Genomic DNA, 16,411 nt, shown 5'->3' on the forward strand with positions numbered 1-16,411 from the left:
TTTCCTGGCCAGGGAAGAATGTGGAAACTTTGTCATTCACTTCCATCTCCTGGTCCCTCCTCATTGGTGCTTGACTTTAGCATAGAAACATTACTGGGTATATGCCCAAAGGATTATAAATCATTCTACTATAAAGACACATGCACATGTATGTTTATTGCAGGACTGTTCACAATAGCAAGGACTTGGAACCAACCCAAATGTCCATCAGTGATAGACTGGACAAAGAAAATGTGGCACACATATACCATGGAATACTACGCAGCCATAAAAAAGGATGAGTTCATGTCCTTTGCAGGGACATGGATGAAGCTGGAAACCATCATTCTCAGCAAACTAACACAGGAACAGAAAATCAAACACCACATGTTCTCACTCATAAGTGGGAGCTGAACAATGAGAACATATGAACACAGAGAGGGGAACATCACACACCAGGGCCTGTTGGTGGGGTGGGGCACTAGGGGAGGGATAACATTAGGATAAATACCTAATGTAGATGACGGATTGATGGGTGCAGCAAACCACTATTGCACACATATACCTATGTAACAAACCTGCACATTCTGCACATGTATCCCAGAACTTAAAGTATAATAAAAGAGAGAGAGACATAAACTCGCTATCCTTGCTTTCTCAACTCCTGATTCCTCATCACTCAGGCAGCTTCCAGCCCCTGACTGTACCCTTAAAATGATTTCAAGTGAACTAGTACTGGTTAACCCAGGGTTCCCTCCTCACCCCTCTTGCTCTCTGTCACTCTTTCTGTGTTTTATTGTTGTTGTTGTTGTTGTTGTTGTTGTTGTTGTTTCGGAGGCAGAATTTTGCTCTTGTCGCCCAGGCTGGAATGCAATAGTAATGGTACGATCTCAGCTCACTGCAACCTCTGCCACCCGGGTTCAAGCAATTATTGCGCCTCAGCCTCCAGAGTAGCTGGGATTACAGGCTCCCACCACCACTCCTGGCTACTTTTTTTATTTTTAGTAGTGACGGGGTTTTGCCATGTTGGCCAGACTGGTCTTGAACTCCTGGCCTCAGGTGATCCACTCACCTCGGCCTCCCAAAGTGCTGGGATTACAGGCTATGCTTGCTCTTTTGTTCTCTCTTTGAGACATCCCTGAACAGCCCCTCCTGTGCCACCACTGGGGATGTCCTCTTCCTTCATCAGTGATTCTGAGGTCTCCTACTTCCCTGAAACTCTGCCTTGGCCACTTTCACTAGTTCCTCTTCCTATGCCTATCTCCTAAATTAGCACTTCCCAAAAGTTTTAAGAAGGTTTTAAGGGCACAAACAAAGATTTTGGTGTCAATAGAGTCTGTTAAAGTCCCAACTCTACCTTCAGTTAGTTGTGTGGCCTTGGTTAACCTACTACTACAGGGGCTATTACCACTCCCTGTAGGAGTTCCTTATATATTTTGGATATTAACTCTTTGTCAGGTGTGTGGTGGGCAACTATTTTCTTCCATTCTGTAGGTTGCCTTTTCATTTTGTTGGTAGTTTTCATTGCTGTTCAGAATCTTTTTGTTTGTTTGTTTGATGTAATTCCACTTGTCTATCTTTTGCTTTTGTTGCCTATGTTTTTGGTGTCACATCCAAGGGATCATTGCCGAGACCAATATCAAGAAGTTGTTTTTTATGATTTCTTTCTTTTTTTCTTTTTGTTTTTTTTTGAGACGTTGTCTTCCTCTGTCGCCCAGGCTGGAGTGCAGTGGCAGGATCTCGGCTCACTGCAAGCTCCGCCTCCCGGGTTCACGTCATTCTCCTGCCTCAGCCTCCCGAGTCGTTGGGACTACAGGCGCCCGCCACCACGCCCGGCTAATTTTTTTGTATTTTTAGTAGAGACGGGATTTCACCGTGTTAGCCAGTATCGTCTCGATCTCCTGACCTCGTGATCTGCCCTCCTCAGCCTCCCAAAGTGCTGGGATTACAGGCGTGACTCACCACACCCGGCCTTTTTTCTGATTTCTTCCAGGAATTTTGCAGTTTCTGATCTGAGGTTTAAGTATTTAACTCAATTTGCTACACAGGTACTATTTATTGCAGATTCCATCCCCATTGTTTATCCGTGGTACCCTTGTTGAATATCATCAGTTGACCATATATGCATGGATTTATTTATGGGCTCTCTATTCTGCTTCATTGGTTTATATTTCTATTTTTATGCCAGTAGAATATTGTTTTGATTATTGGAGACTTGTAATATAATTTTTCATATTTTTAACCTTTTTTATTTAAAGATCTTTTTTTCATTTCTCAGTCAGGCCACTGTTCTTGATGACTATTATGTATTCTTTTCTCAATGCTTAACTTATTATCTAATCAATACATTGTGTATATTTGTGGGTGACAATTTACGTTTCAATGTAATATAATTTAAAATCAGAAAATGTGATGCCTTCAGTTTTGCTCTTGATCAAAATTACTTTGGCTATTTGTGGTGTTTTGTGGTTCCATATGAATTTTAAAATTTTTTTAAAAAAAATACCATTGAGATTTTTGTGGGGATTGCATTGAATCTATAGATTACATTATGTTTTAATGATATAGATACTTCCAATTCTTGAACACATGATAGCTTTACATTTATTTGTAAATATAATGTTCCAGGTCTCAGAGGAAAAGTTCTTAGTTTTTCACCACTGAGTATGATGTCAGTTGTGGTTTTTTTAAATATATGGCCTTTATTGCATTGAGGTAAGTTCCTTTATACCTAATTTGTTGAGAATTTTTATCATAAAAGGGTGTTGAATACTACCAAATGCTTTTTTTCTGCCTCTGTTGAGACGACCATGTGATTTTTATCCTTCATACTGTTAATGTGGTATATCACATTGACAGATTTGCATATGTTGAACCATCCTTGCATCCCAGGGATAAATTCCATTTGGTCATGTTGTATGATCCTTTTAATATGCTGTTTAATTTGGTTTGCTAATATTTTGTTGAGGATTTTTACAACCATGTTATCAGAAATATTGACCTGTAGTTTTCTTGTGATATCTTTATCTGACCTTGCTATCAGAGTAATGCTGGCCTCAGAAAAAGTTTGAAAGTCTTCCCATTTCTAATTTTTGGAAGAGTTTAAGAAGGATTCTATTAATTCCCCTTTAAATGTTAGGCAGAATTCACCTGTTAAGCATCTCATCCTGGGTTTTTCTTTATTGGAAGGTTTTTGATTACTGAATCAATCTGTTCATTTGTTATTGGTCTGTTCAGGCTTTCTGTTTCTTCTTGATTCAGTCTTAGTAGGTTGTATGCTTTTAAGAATTTAGCCATTTCTTCTAGGTTGTCCAATTTGTTGGGGTATAATTGTTAGTAATAGTTTCTTATTATCTTTTTATTTCTGTGGCTTGAGTTATAATATCTCCTATTTCATTTCTGATTTTATTCATTTGAATTTTCTCTTTTTTCTTAGTCTTGCTAAGGTTTTGTCAATTTTGTTTATATTTTCAAGGAACCAACTTAGTTTTGTTGATTTTTTCTATTGTTTTTTCACTCTTAACTTCATTATTTATACTCTAATCTTTATCAGTTTTTTCCTTCTGCTAATTCTGGGGTGAGTTTGATCTTTTTTTTCTGGTTTCTTAAGGTGTAATGTTAGGGCATTTATTGGTATCTTTCTTCTTTTTTAGTGTAGGTATTAGTCACTATAAACTTCTCTCTTAATACTGCTTCTTTTATATCCCATAAGTTTGTTACTTTTTTTTTCGTTTTTGTTCATCTCAAGATATTTTCTAATTTCCTTTTTGATATCTCCTTTGACCCAATGACTGTTCTAATTTCCACATATTTGTGAATTTGGTGATTTTCCTTTTGTTATTGATTGTTAGTTTTATTCCATTGGGGTCACAAAAGACACTTTGAATGATTTTAACCTTCTTAAACTTGTTAAGACTTGTTTTGTGACCTAGCATGTTATCTGTCTTGGAGAATGTTTGGTGTATGCTTGAGAAGAATGTGTATTTGGCTGCTGTTAGGTGGAATGTTCTGTACATGTCTGTTAAGTCCATTTGGTCTGTAGTATTATTTAAGTCTGCTGTTTCCTTATTGATTTTTTTGTCTGGATGATCTGTTCATTATTGTACTTGGGGTATTGAAGTATCCTATTATTGTATTGCTATCTATTTCTCTCTTTAGATCTGTTGATGTTTGTTTTGTGTATTTAAGTGCTCTGATGTTGAGTGCATATATATTTATAATTATTATATCTTCCTATTGAATTGACTCTCTTATCATTATGTAATGACCTTCTTTGTCTCTTGTGACAGTTTTTGACCTAAAGTCTATCTTGTCTGATATAAATACAGCCACCTCTGCTCTCTTTTTATTACTATTCGCATGGGATATCTTTTCTCATCCCTTCATTTTCTCCCTATGTGCGTTCTTAAGTTCAAAGTGAGTCTTTCGTAGCTAAGAGATAATTGAATCTTGTTGTTTTTATTCATTCAATGCCTATGTCTTTGGATTGGTGAGTTTAATCCATCTTATATTTAATGTAATTATTAATAAGTAAGAGCTTACTATTGCCATTTTGTTCATTATTTTCCATCTGTTTTGTAAATCTTTTGTTCCTCTCTTTCTCTCTAGTTTTCTTTTGTGATTTGATGGTGTTTTTGGTAGTGATATACTTTGATTTTTTTTTCCTTATCTTGTCTGTATCTGCTATGGATTTTTTGGGAGATTGCCATGAGGTTTGCACAAAACTTTTCATTGTTATAGAAGTCTATTTTGAGATGGTAACAATTTAATTTCAATTGCATACAGTAATTCTACACGTTCACTCTTTTGCCTTCACATTTTGTTATTAATGTCAGAATTTACTTTTTATGTTGCTTATTCTGTAACCAATTTTTGTGGCTATTCTTAATACTTTTGTCTTTTCACTTTTATACTAAAGTTTAAAGTGATTTCAAGCCAATTATCAACTATTCTTTCTGGATTGTCTCATTTCTTCCCACAGCATTGGCTTATGATTTCCCACTGTTGACTCCTCACTGTTCTTCCCATCCCTCCACACCCTTCTGGCCTCCGGACCTACATTTCCAATCATCTACTGCTAGTCGTCTCCATCTAGATATCCTGCAAGTTTACCAAAGTTGATTAAATTAATTACACCTCCCAACACGCTTCAGCACTGCATTCACCAGGCTTCAAACCTGACCTTCCTCCTATACTCCTACCTTGGTTAATATTGCCAGCACACAACCAGCCACCCAAGTAGGAAACCATCTTCCAATCAACTCTTCATATCCAAGTGGCCATCATGCCATCATGGGTCTCCAGTAAAAGTGTATCTTGGATTTAGTCCCTCTTTCTGTTTCATTCTTTATATACGAGGAGACTCAGGAGGCTCAAAATAATACCTCCCTAAATACTGACAGCTATCTCAAATGCCTCCAGTAGGATTTTGTTCCTTTTAGCATCAAATGCAAATACCCATAAAAGACAGTGAGAATACTGGGTCCCTGGAGTAGACAAAATACCTTATTGAAGAAAAAGGCCACAAACACTAGCTTCTTCATGATACTATCTCCAGATGACCTTAAAGAGATCCAATAGCTCCAAAACCATGAATTTTAGAGGCTCTGATGCAACCATCTCCACATTTTCAAATCAAAGAAGAAGAAGAAATCTATCCAACCTCTATCTATCAATCTTTTTTCATTCACTCATGCATCCATCCATACATCATAACAGGTGATGCACAATGGGCACAAGCCACCATCTCTGGAATCATAAAAACTATTCAGAATTACAGAAATAGAGAGAGATACAGAGATCATTACATTTCTTTATATTTTACATGTATAGGCTGCTTTTCACTTATTGGAAGTCTTCTGTGTATTGAGTGCTATCATAAGCACTGAGGATACAATGATGACTATATGTAGCCTTGGTCTTTGCTGCTGTGGAGCTACTCAGAGGGATGGGGCAGAAAATCAGGACATGGCTGAAGCTGCCCTTAACTCACACTTTCCATTCCTCTCTTCTGATACTAGTTTTCTCAGTTTTGAGATAAGGTAGGGGAGTGAAGGAAATAAAATGCCATTGGAGTATTTAAATAGAGCAACGATGTTAAAATGGAGATTGATCACTAGCACAGGTGGAACAGTTCGCTCCTGTCTCAACACACTTTTCAATCCACCTCTACTCAGTGCTAAGAGTCCCAAAACAGAACAAGAGGGGAAGGCTCCTGGGGTAAATGGTATTAGGACAGGGAAGAAAGGAGGCTTGACACAATGACTGTTTTCCCCCACAGGGCTATGTTGAGATGCAACTGGGAACCACAAACAAGTTCAAAGAGAATCAGGAGAGAAGGCCCCTCTGCATCAGAGCAATTAGAAGAAGTGGCTGGCCCCTTGCAGCACCTGATGGGATTCTGGTGTACCCCCACCCATGCTTTTGACAAGGGAATTCTATCTTTCTCCTAAAAAGTGATGTTTACCAAGGGATTCACACATAGCGGCCATTCCATACTCCATTGTGCTTGGATTTTGCTCTCCAACCTTGTCCCAGGGGAGGCCTGGACCCTGTAGGGCAACACCACACAGCTCCTGGGAAAGTGAGAAATCCAGCTGTCTCCAAGGACCACATGACTCAAACAGCTATTTTGCTGGATCACTGGACTAAGCAGTGTGGGAGATAAATCCAAATAGAAGCCTAGTGGCTCAGCCCCAGTGTGATGGCCTCAAGGTAAAGCATAAAGTTTTTTCCTCTAGCCAAATATAGTCATGTGTCACTTCACAACTGGAGTATGCTCAAAGAAATGCATCATTAAGTGATTTCATCATTGTGTGGACATCATAGAGTGTACTTACACAAACCTAGATAATATAGCCTCTTACACGCCTAAGCTATACAGTATTATGTATTGCTTTAAGGCTGCAAACCTGTACAGTATATGACTTTACTGAATGCTATAGCCAATTGTAACACAGTGTTAGGTTTTGGTATATCTAAATATATCTAAACATAGAAAAGGTACAATAAAAATATGGTGTAAAAGATAATAAATGGTACACCTATATAGAGCACTTGCCAGGGATGGAGCTTGCAGGACTGGAAGTTGCTCTGGGTGAGTCCATGAGTGACTGGTGAGTGAACATGAGACCTTGAACATTACTGTTCACTACTGTAGACTTTATAAACACCATACACTCAGACTACATTAAACTTATTTAAAAATATTTATCTTTCCTCAATTCCAAATTACTCTTAGCATACTTTAGCTTTTTTACTTTATAAACTTTTGAATTTTTAGCTTTTTTATTCTTTTGTGGTAACACTTAGTTTAAAACACAATATATTGTAGAGCTGTACAAAAATACTTTCTTTACATCTTTATTCTATAAGATTTTTTTTCTATTTTTAAATCCTTTATTTTTAACTTTTTAAACTTTTTTTGTTAAAAACTAAGACACAAACACACACATCAGCCTAGGTCTACACAGGGTCAGGATCATCAAGATGGCACAGGTGATAGGAATTTTTCAGCTTTGTTTTAGTCTTATGGGACCACTATATATGCAGTCCATTGTTGACCAAAATGTCATTATATGGTGCATAACTGTATTAAACTCCTAGCGGACCTTCAACTCTGCAGAAGATTATTCAACAGACTAACACTTAATTGAAGCTTTGTTGTTTTTAATTTAGTTTGACTTTAGACACATGGTTCAACTTGGCCTTGGGTCTGGGATTTACCGGTGCCTCTCATTCATTTCATCATGTTGATTACCACTGACTTTTCCCAAATTCTGTTCTCCATAGTAATATGTGGCTCTACTATGGTTCTCCCACTTCCTTTGATGACATACTAATATTGAAGGGGAAATGGAAGCCCTAGTTCTGAATGTTATGATCCATGATTGCCCCTCTGTCATATCCAGGGCTGGTAGGCTATGAAGATGGGCCGGGGGGGATGTTGTCAGCAATCAGGGGTAGGCATGGCAAGGACTGTGGAAACAGACCTGGTTGAGGATCTGCCTCCAGGATATAAGTGGGTCAGCCAATGGCCAGGAGGCAAGAAGCATGACCAAGTCATCTCCTTGCAGGTCTGAGAAGGCTCAATCTGGTCAGTGGAGGCTGTTGACAGAGCTGAAACCACAAGGAGATTAAATGAGATTGAGTACAAGGTTATAGGCTCAATATGGAACAGGAGATTCAGGCAGGGGAACTAAGGCAGAGTCCAGGGGTTTGGGCTAGGTTAACATGGGAAAGAAGGGGGCAAAACTGTTTATTTTGTGAGATCTGTTCTATCCTTGGCAGCTAACCTAATTCTGGTCCCCTGGGCTGATGTGCCAGGTCTGCCTCAGTCAGGGTTATCTGTGTGTCTGGATCAGGGCTGAGCACATGGACAGCAATGGCTCTTGCACAGAAGTGTGATGGAAGAAGTGGCTAATAGCAGCAATTTGGGGAGCCAATTATGTGAGCATCAGACCTTCCCCAGATACCCCCACCTCACTGGTGGTGAGGAGCTCCCCATATGTTGCCAGGGGAGTCTGGCTGGGACTCTAATAGTGAATGTCCTTTATTACCTGCAGTTTGGCAGGGAAGGAACAGGCAGGAATAGACCAAGGTTCCCATAAAGCTACAAATACATCATCTCAAAGACTGACCCATTAAATGACTGTAGCTTCTAACATCTTAGTCTAATTCAGTTTCTCACATTAACAGCTTACTCTCATCAAGTCCCCAAAAAGAATGGAAGCCAGGACAGATGAGTTTGATAAAGATGGCAATGGTTCTCAGCCCTGGTGAGACATTAGAATCACGCGCCCCAGTCCCAAAGTTCTGAATTAATTGATCTTGGCAGGGGGACCCAGTATATATTTTTAAAGTCTCTTGGGCAATTCTAATGTGTAGTTGGAGTAGCAACCCTCTGATTTAGGGCACTGTGCACTTCCAGGGGGAGGGAGGAAGTATGGAACAAAGGAGCCCAGAGTGAAAGGAGGTCATGGGAGACTAGGAAAGCTTCCTCCCATCCAAAGAGTTTGCCCAGTGTCTGTCCTGCTTTTGGGTCCTTAGGCCACTTCTAAATCTTTTCACTTCTAATTATTTCCCAGCAAACCCCATCTCCTTCCCCAGCTCAAAGCAGACTGCTATAAAGGAAAAAGGAGTGGAGTAGACTAATGTCTCTTTGTTAAGAAAGTTCCACAAGCATTGTTTTACTGCTTTATTTGGAGTCTGATTTTTTAATAAGACCGGGCAAAAATGGGCATTAGTATTTGTATCAATCGATTTTCATGCTGCTGATAAAAACATACTCAAGATGGGCCAATTTACAAAAGAAAGAGGTTTAATGGACTCACAGTTCCACATGGATGGGAAGGCCTCCCAATCATTGTGGAAGGTGAAAGGCACATCTCACATGGCAGCAGACAACAGAAGAGAACTTGTGCAGGGAAATTCCCCTTTATAAAACCATCAGATCTTGTGAGACTTAGTCACTATCATGAGAATAGCATGGAAAAGGCCCACCCCCATTATTCAATTACCCTCCACTGGGTCCCTCCCACAACATGAGAATCATGGGAGCTACAATTCAAGATAAGATTTGGGCAGGGACACAGCTAACCCATATCAATATTCCACACATCCACAGATATGGATCCACACATCCATATCAATATTCCATACATCCACAGAGGTACCCCTGGTATTCAAGGAAAAACAGCACATAGCAACAGACCATTCACATTAGGATTACATTTGGTGCTTTTCCCCCCGCAACAGTGTTTTTGTAATTGAAATCATCAAATGGGAGCATTAAAAGGACCCTTCAAGGCCATATGGTTCATCAGCCCATGCACCCATGAGGAATCAGCAGGGCTGCATTCAGGAGACATGAATTTACCTTTACCCCAACCTGAGTTTCAGTCCCAGCTTGGCCACTTGCTAGCTGAGCCACCTTGGGCATGTAACTTATGTTAAGGTCCCTCAGTTTACTTGTCCATAAAATGGGACTCATGATACTTGCCTCCACAATGCCACAGAGTGGTCGTGAAGAAAATGAGTCAATGACAAATATTAGTCCACTTCCCTTACTAGAATTTTGAATATTGAATGCGATATTTGATCCTCCCACCATCACCACACACAAAAGCATTTTAGCACCCTCAGTTTCTGTCATTAGCATTTGGGATGTTCTGTGGTATCAACCTCATTTGATGAAGTTGACTAATGGGCTACCTAGGTAGAAGCAGAAAATATCTTCTCCTGGCAGTTTGCCACAGTGCCAGGAAATTCATCATTATTGCTATGCCTTAACTAGAAAGCAGTATGGTTAATTAAAAAAAAAAAAAAAAGGAAGGGGATCCACACTCGGAGTCAAAAGAATTAGGTTCTGATCCCAGTTCCACAAATGTGTAGCTGTGTGATATTGGGCAAACAACTTAAACTTTCTGAGTCTCAGTTTTCTCATCTAAAGATAAGGATGATAAAACTTGCTCTGCCCACCTAGATATGATGAGGGCCAAATGAAATTGTATATGGCAGTAGTTCCCAATCAGTAGCAATTCTGCCTCCACCCGACCCGAGGTACATTCGGCAATATCTGGAGACACTTTTGATTGTCACAACTAGTGTGGAGAAGGAAGGGATGCTGCTAAATAAACATCCTGTGTTGCAGAGGACAGCCTCCCACAGCAAGGAGTTATCCTTTCCAAACTGTCAATAGTCCTGTGGTTGAGAAAGGGCTTTGTAACCTTGAGAGGCTCAGGTGTCATTCTTAAACAACAAGTACCTATGAGGAGATTCACCGTGGCATTCAGAGTCATTGCCACCTTCGTTCAGCTAATTTCTCAGACCCCTTTCCTACAGGACACAGAACTAAGTGGAGGGCACACCCCTCTAGGAAGTCTTGCTTAGAGCAAGAGTGCAGGGCTTAGCAGGCTGGCCCCTATGGAGGGCAGGTCTCCCGCCAGCCAGGGACACTTAGAAGAACAACCCAAGACAACAAGGGCTGTGAGCACAGGGTGGTTAACCCAGCATCTCCATGTAGGTTTTTCAAAGATGCCTCAAACCCAACATGACTCATATCAAATTCATGTTCATCCCACACTCACTCCTTCTCCATGGTTCTCTGCATCAGCAAATGCTACCACCCTTCATTCATGAGTTTGCTCAGGCCAGAAATCCAAGCATCTATGGATTCCATCCACTTCTCTACATCACCTTCTGTCTCTCTCTCTCTCTCTCTCTCTCTCTCTCTCTCTCTCTCACACACACACACACACACACACACGCTGCTTAAAAGCCATCCAAATGCTTTTCGGATAAAGACCAAAATTTTTAACACAGCCTGGCCCCTGCCCTGACTCTCCAACTTTATTTCTCAGCATTCTCCTCACCCCTGGTGCTAGCCAATCAGTTATGGCTGATTTTAGCTCCTTGAAACCACCATGCCACAGGGCCTTTGCACATTCTTACCTAAATCTTAGACACTCTCCCATTTTCTTCCCCTAATTAACTCCTACGCTTCCTGCAGATTTCAGCTTCCAGCTTCAGCTTCCAGTCATTACATTTTTAGGGAACTGTTTTCTGACCTCCTTGACAAGCCAGTTCCCTCTGTTAACCCTCTTATGACCCCACCACCTCTCCTCCATAACCCCTACCCTGCTGGTAGTTTACATTTGTAAAAGTCTTGGATCAAAGTGCATCTCCCTCACTAAAGAAAACATTCCACTAGATTTGCTAACCATCATATTCACCACGTAGCACACAGTGCCTGCCACATAGCAAGAAATGCATAAATATTTGTTGAATACGTGAATATGGATACCAAAGGCAAATTTGAGGCCAAATATAAAACAAACAAACAAAAGGCAGAAAAAACAGTCTTAGGTTCATTTTAATTTTTGAACCTCTTTTGTGCCAAGACTAGCTTTTGGCCTAATGGAATATTTTTATGTTAAAGTGTCTGAAATGCTGTCTGAGGCTTCTGAGCACACTTAAGCAAACATGTCTGGTACAAAGAGAGATTATCAGGCAATCTGCTTTCCCCAGCACCAAGTCCTGTTCTCCTTGGGCACATCCCAGCAGCTGCTGTATCCACACACAGTCCTTCTCAATGATCTTTTTCTCCCGGCCCTTATCAAGGCAGCTTCAAGCTAGGAACAATGTTCCCACTCAGCTATCAGGCTGATCCTACATGGGGGTCCTTTTTAGGAGATTCTCCTTAAAGTTATCTGACGGACCTGTGCTTTCCTCATCTGTGAAATCCATAACTAGCAACAAGGCAGGAACCAGCCTCTGCCCACCAAGGCCCACGGGGGTGGCTCTGCAGGTGAGGGGATGATTCTTCCATCTCCCGTGTGGTGGAGCCCACAAAGGGAGTCTAGGCTTTCTCTCTGCATTCTACTCCAAAGGGCAGTTCTCAGATATAGCAACTGTGAGTGATATATTTTCCTGGAAAAATACTGAGCTGCTGTTCAAATGAGATTTAAGCCAACATGAAAGATGGAATGTGCTATTTTTTTCTTTCCTAAGGTCCTCGATGTCACATCCAGCAAAAGCAGGTTGCCCATATCGTGGTAATTATTGTCTAAGCTCTTATTTTGAACAAAAGGAAATTTTGTGTGTGCGTGTGTGTGTGTGTGTGTGTGTGTGTGAGAGAGAGAGAGAGAGAGAGAGAGAAAGAGAGAGAGAGAGATTGACCTGGGGAAGGAGAGGCAAGGAGGGAGAAAGGAAGTAGAAAGAAGAGGCAGACAGCAGAGAGAGAAAGAGGAATGATGAAGGGAAAGAAAAAGGAGTTCATTCCAGGGAATATTTTTTTATTAAATTCCAACACGAGGAAGCTCTGTGTACATGGGCTCCCCGTTTTCTCCTTCTGAAGCCTGAAGGCAAACCAGGATGCTGTGTCAATTACAGAAAAAAATCAATGAAGATACTGTTCAGGAGTCCTTTTCACCATTCAGTGCGGATGGTATCCTTCACTTTCTAGCACTGATTCATTTACTTTCAGCCTCTCTGGGGGCTGCTGACATATTGCTATCTCTGAAGAATCTGAAGCAAAATCACCTTTGTTTCCTACTGCAACTTGTTCCTCCATGCAGTTCGTTAGAGGAGCTACCACATGACCTCCCTCGGATTGCAGGACTGAAGGGTAAGACCTTGCTGGGCTTGCCATGGGCTTTGGTGCCTCCCTCCATCAACCTGCCATCTCCTACTGAGGCACCCAGGGCCCAGTAAGGCCTCCAGCCTGTAGGCGAAGAGCCTCATGAATTTTCAAACCCTGTTTCCTCTGTGTCTATCTGGACTCTAAAACAAATTCCTGCTGCAGTACTAGTACCCTCCTACCTCAATAGCATTGTAGAAGACATCTTCTAGAGAAATAAAACCTATTCCAAAGCAATGGCATTGATGAAGGAAGCCCAGGCATTAAGACACAGAACATCCCTGAAGCAGGGCCTGGAAGTGAGATATGGAGCCATCTGCACAACTGGAGTTCCACTATGACAGCGCCATTCATTTGAGTTAAGTAATGCCCTTCTCTTTTGGTCCCATTTTAGGTTTAGAACATTTCTAGAGAGGTTAAGCCTTCAGTCCTTGTACTAGTTTCTTATTGCTGCTGTCACAAATTATCACAGACTTACAGCTTAAAACAACACACTTATTTTCTCTTACAGTTCTAGATTTCAGAAGTCCAAAACGGGTCAGCAGGACTGCATTCTTTCTGGAGGCTCTAGGAAAGGATTCATTTCCCTGCTTTTTCTAGCTTCTAGAGGCTGCCTGCATTCCTTGACTCATGAACTTCCCTCTCCATTTTGAAGGCCAGCACATAGCATTTTCCCACATAGTGCTCTCTCTCTTGCTCTCTCTTTCTCTGTTATCACATCACCTTTTCTGGCTCTGTTTCCTTTGTCACTACCTTCTCTATCTTTACCTTCTTATGAGGACCATGTGATTACATCAGGCCCATCCAGATAATCCAGGATAATTTCCCCATCTCAAAATCCTTCAATTAGTCATACCTGCAAAATCCTTTCTGCCTGTAAGGTAGTCTGTTCACAAGTTCTAGGAATTAAGACATGGACATTTGGGGAAGGCATTATTCTGTCTGCTACACTCCCCACCTTTTTAGTATAAGCAAATAAGGTCACCCAATTTCTTCCCAGTTGGTGATAGAGATCAGTGGAGAGACCCAGGAGTGGGCTAACAGGGGAATGAATGGTGTGCACTAAAAAAGGGGGCAAAGAGTACAGAGTTGAGAGGTAGAGGTGGTATAGCATTGATTTCATTGATTTTTTTCTTGACTTTATGAGTCGTGTAGAAGGACTGTCAGCTAAAATGGTGCTGTAAATTTATGGTGTGCATTCTCCCCACCTCACCTCTATTCAAACACAATGATGACAGAAAAAGTGAAATCTGATTTAAAAAATTAAAAAGACACAAAACATCCCCACAGACCAGGAACAACAACAACAAAAAAAAAAACAGAAACATGGTTGAAGCACCAGGCTTGATGGGCCTCGAGTTCAAAAGGATGTACTTGTTACCGAGCAACCAATGGGCTGACGGCTGTCTGATGTGAAGCCAATACCTTGGCATCAGCTTTTCAGCAAAGAAAAGCTTTATTGCAAGTCAACTGGCAGTGAACAGAAGGAAATGCTCAAATCTGTCTCCCTGAGCTGGGAGCTGGGTCGGGTATTACAAGCATAGCACAATGAAGTGTGACCTGATTGGGTCTTATAATAAGATGATGCCAGGGCTCCATCTGATTGGATCCTGAATCCTGTCATTCAGGGTCTCCTTCTTAATTCAGTTCTTGCGCCTCCATCTTAGTACTTAGATTCTGCCCATGGTTGCATACTTGGTTCATCTGCTCATGTTCCAATTACATGAGCTTCAACCTGGAGGTCCATGGCAACTGCAAAACAATTCACAACTTGGTCACATAAACGTTTAACTAGATCGGTCTGGTATGGCTACATACTCGGTCAACTGAGAGGGTAGTCTCTGTGGAGTTAAAGGGGCCCAAAGTTCCACAAGGTGAGGCTAACACTGAAACCAGAGATGGGCTGGATGTTCCCTGCTTGTGAAAGGGATAAGAAAAAGTTTTCCAGACACTCCTGCCAGGTGCTGATGCTGAGTTGAAGCTGTGCACACCTAGGGAGGCAGAGAGAAGCAGGCACAGCTTCCTAACCAGGACCTGGGCCAAGCCACCCACTGGCTCGGTGAACACTTTTGAGATATTGGCAATATTACTATGGGCTGGAATTCTCAAGCCAACAATTATTTAGTTCTGATAGGGTGTTCCAAAGGGCCAAACTGCTAGACAGAACAATCATTCTGGTTATTACTGTTGCATAGCAAATCACCCAACAATTCTGTAGGGTAAAACAAGTCATTTTACTTTATTAATGGATTATGTAGCTTAGGAATGCAGACAGGGCACAGCAAAGATGTCTAGAGCCTCTGTTGGAGGTGGCTCAATGGCTGCAGGCACCACCTGGAGGCACCTTTGTTCACATATCTGGAGGTTCATGCTGGCTGTAGTTTGGGACGTTAGCTGAGCTGTTGGTTGCCCTCTACATGTTGGTTGCCTTCTCTCTGTGAGGGCTATTTTGGCCTTCCTGATAGCATGGTTGCTGTGTTCCAAAAGTGAGAGTGAGTATCCCAAGAGAGCAATGTGGAAGTGCATGGCATTTCTTTTTTTTTGTTTTTTGTTTTTTGTTTTTTGAGGCGGAGTCTCACTTTGTTGCCCAGGCTAGAGTGCAGCGGCACAATCTCGGCTCACTGCACGTCTGGGTTTCAAGTGATTCTCCTGCCTCAGCCTCCTGAGTAGCTTGCATTACGGGCACCTGCCACCATGCCCGGCTAAATTTTGTATTTTTAGTAGAGATGGGGTTTCACCATGTTGGTCAGGCTGGTCTTGAACTTCTGACCTCAAGTGATCCATCGGCCTCGGCCTCCCAAAGTGTTGGGATTACAGGCGTGTGCCACCACCCAGCCAGTTCATGGCATTTCTATGGTCTTGACTCAGAAGTCACAGTGTCACCTCATCATAATCTATTGATTGAGGCAGTCACAAAAGTTGGTTTAGGATCAACGGGAGTGGACACAGACCCCATCACTTGTGAGGACCTTTCATCAGATTCTAACACAAGCATGTAAGATGGGACGTATTTTTTGCCTAATAACTTGCTGAGAAGTTTTGAGATACCAGAAATATTATTGTGTGCTGGAATCCCCAAGCCAACACTCCAACACTTAGTTCTGATTGAGATACCCCAGGAGGCAAGTAGAGATACCTACTAAAGTATTAGATAGAGGATAGGGGATGGGAGGGAAAACTTCTGCCTCACTCAAAATGAGTCTGCAAACTAATATTCCAAAACCTGAAATGTAAAATAATGCTTAAAAAAGTAACCAGAAAAATCAACAATTGAGAGATGAAATCACTTCACAA

This window comes from Papio anubis, chromosome 19 (assembly GCF_008728515.1).
Source record: "Papio anubis isolate 15944 chromosome 19, Panubis1.0, whole genome shotgun sequence".
Lineage (NCBI taxonomy): Eukaryota > Metazoa > Chordata > Mammalia > Primates > Cercopithecidae > Papio > Papio anubis.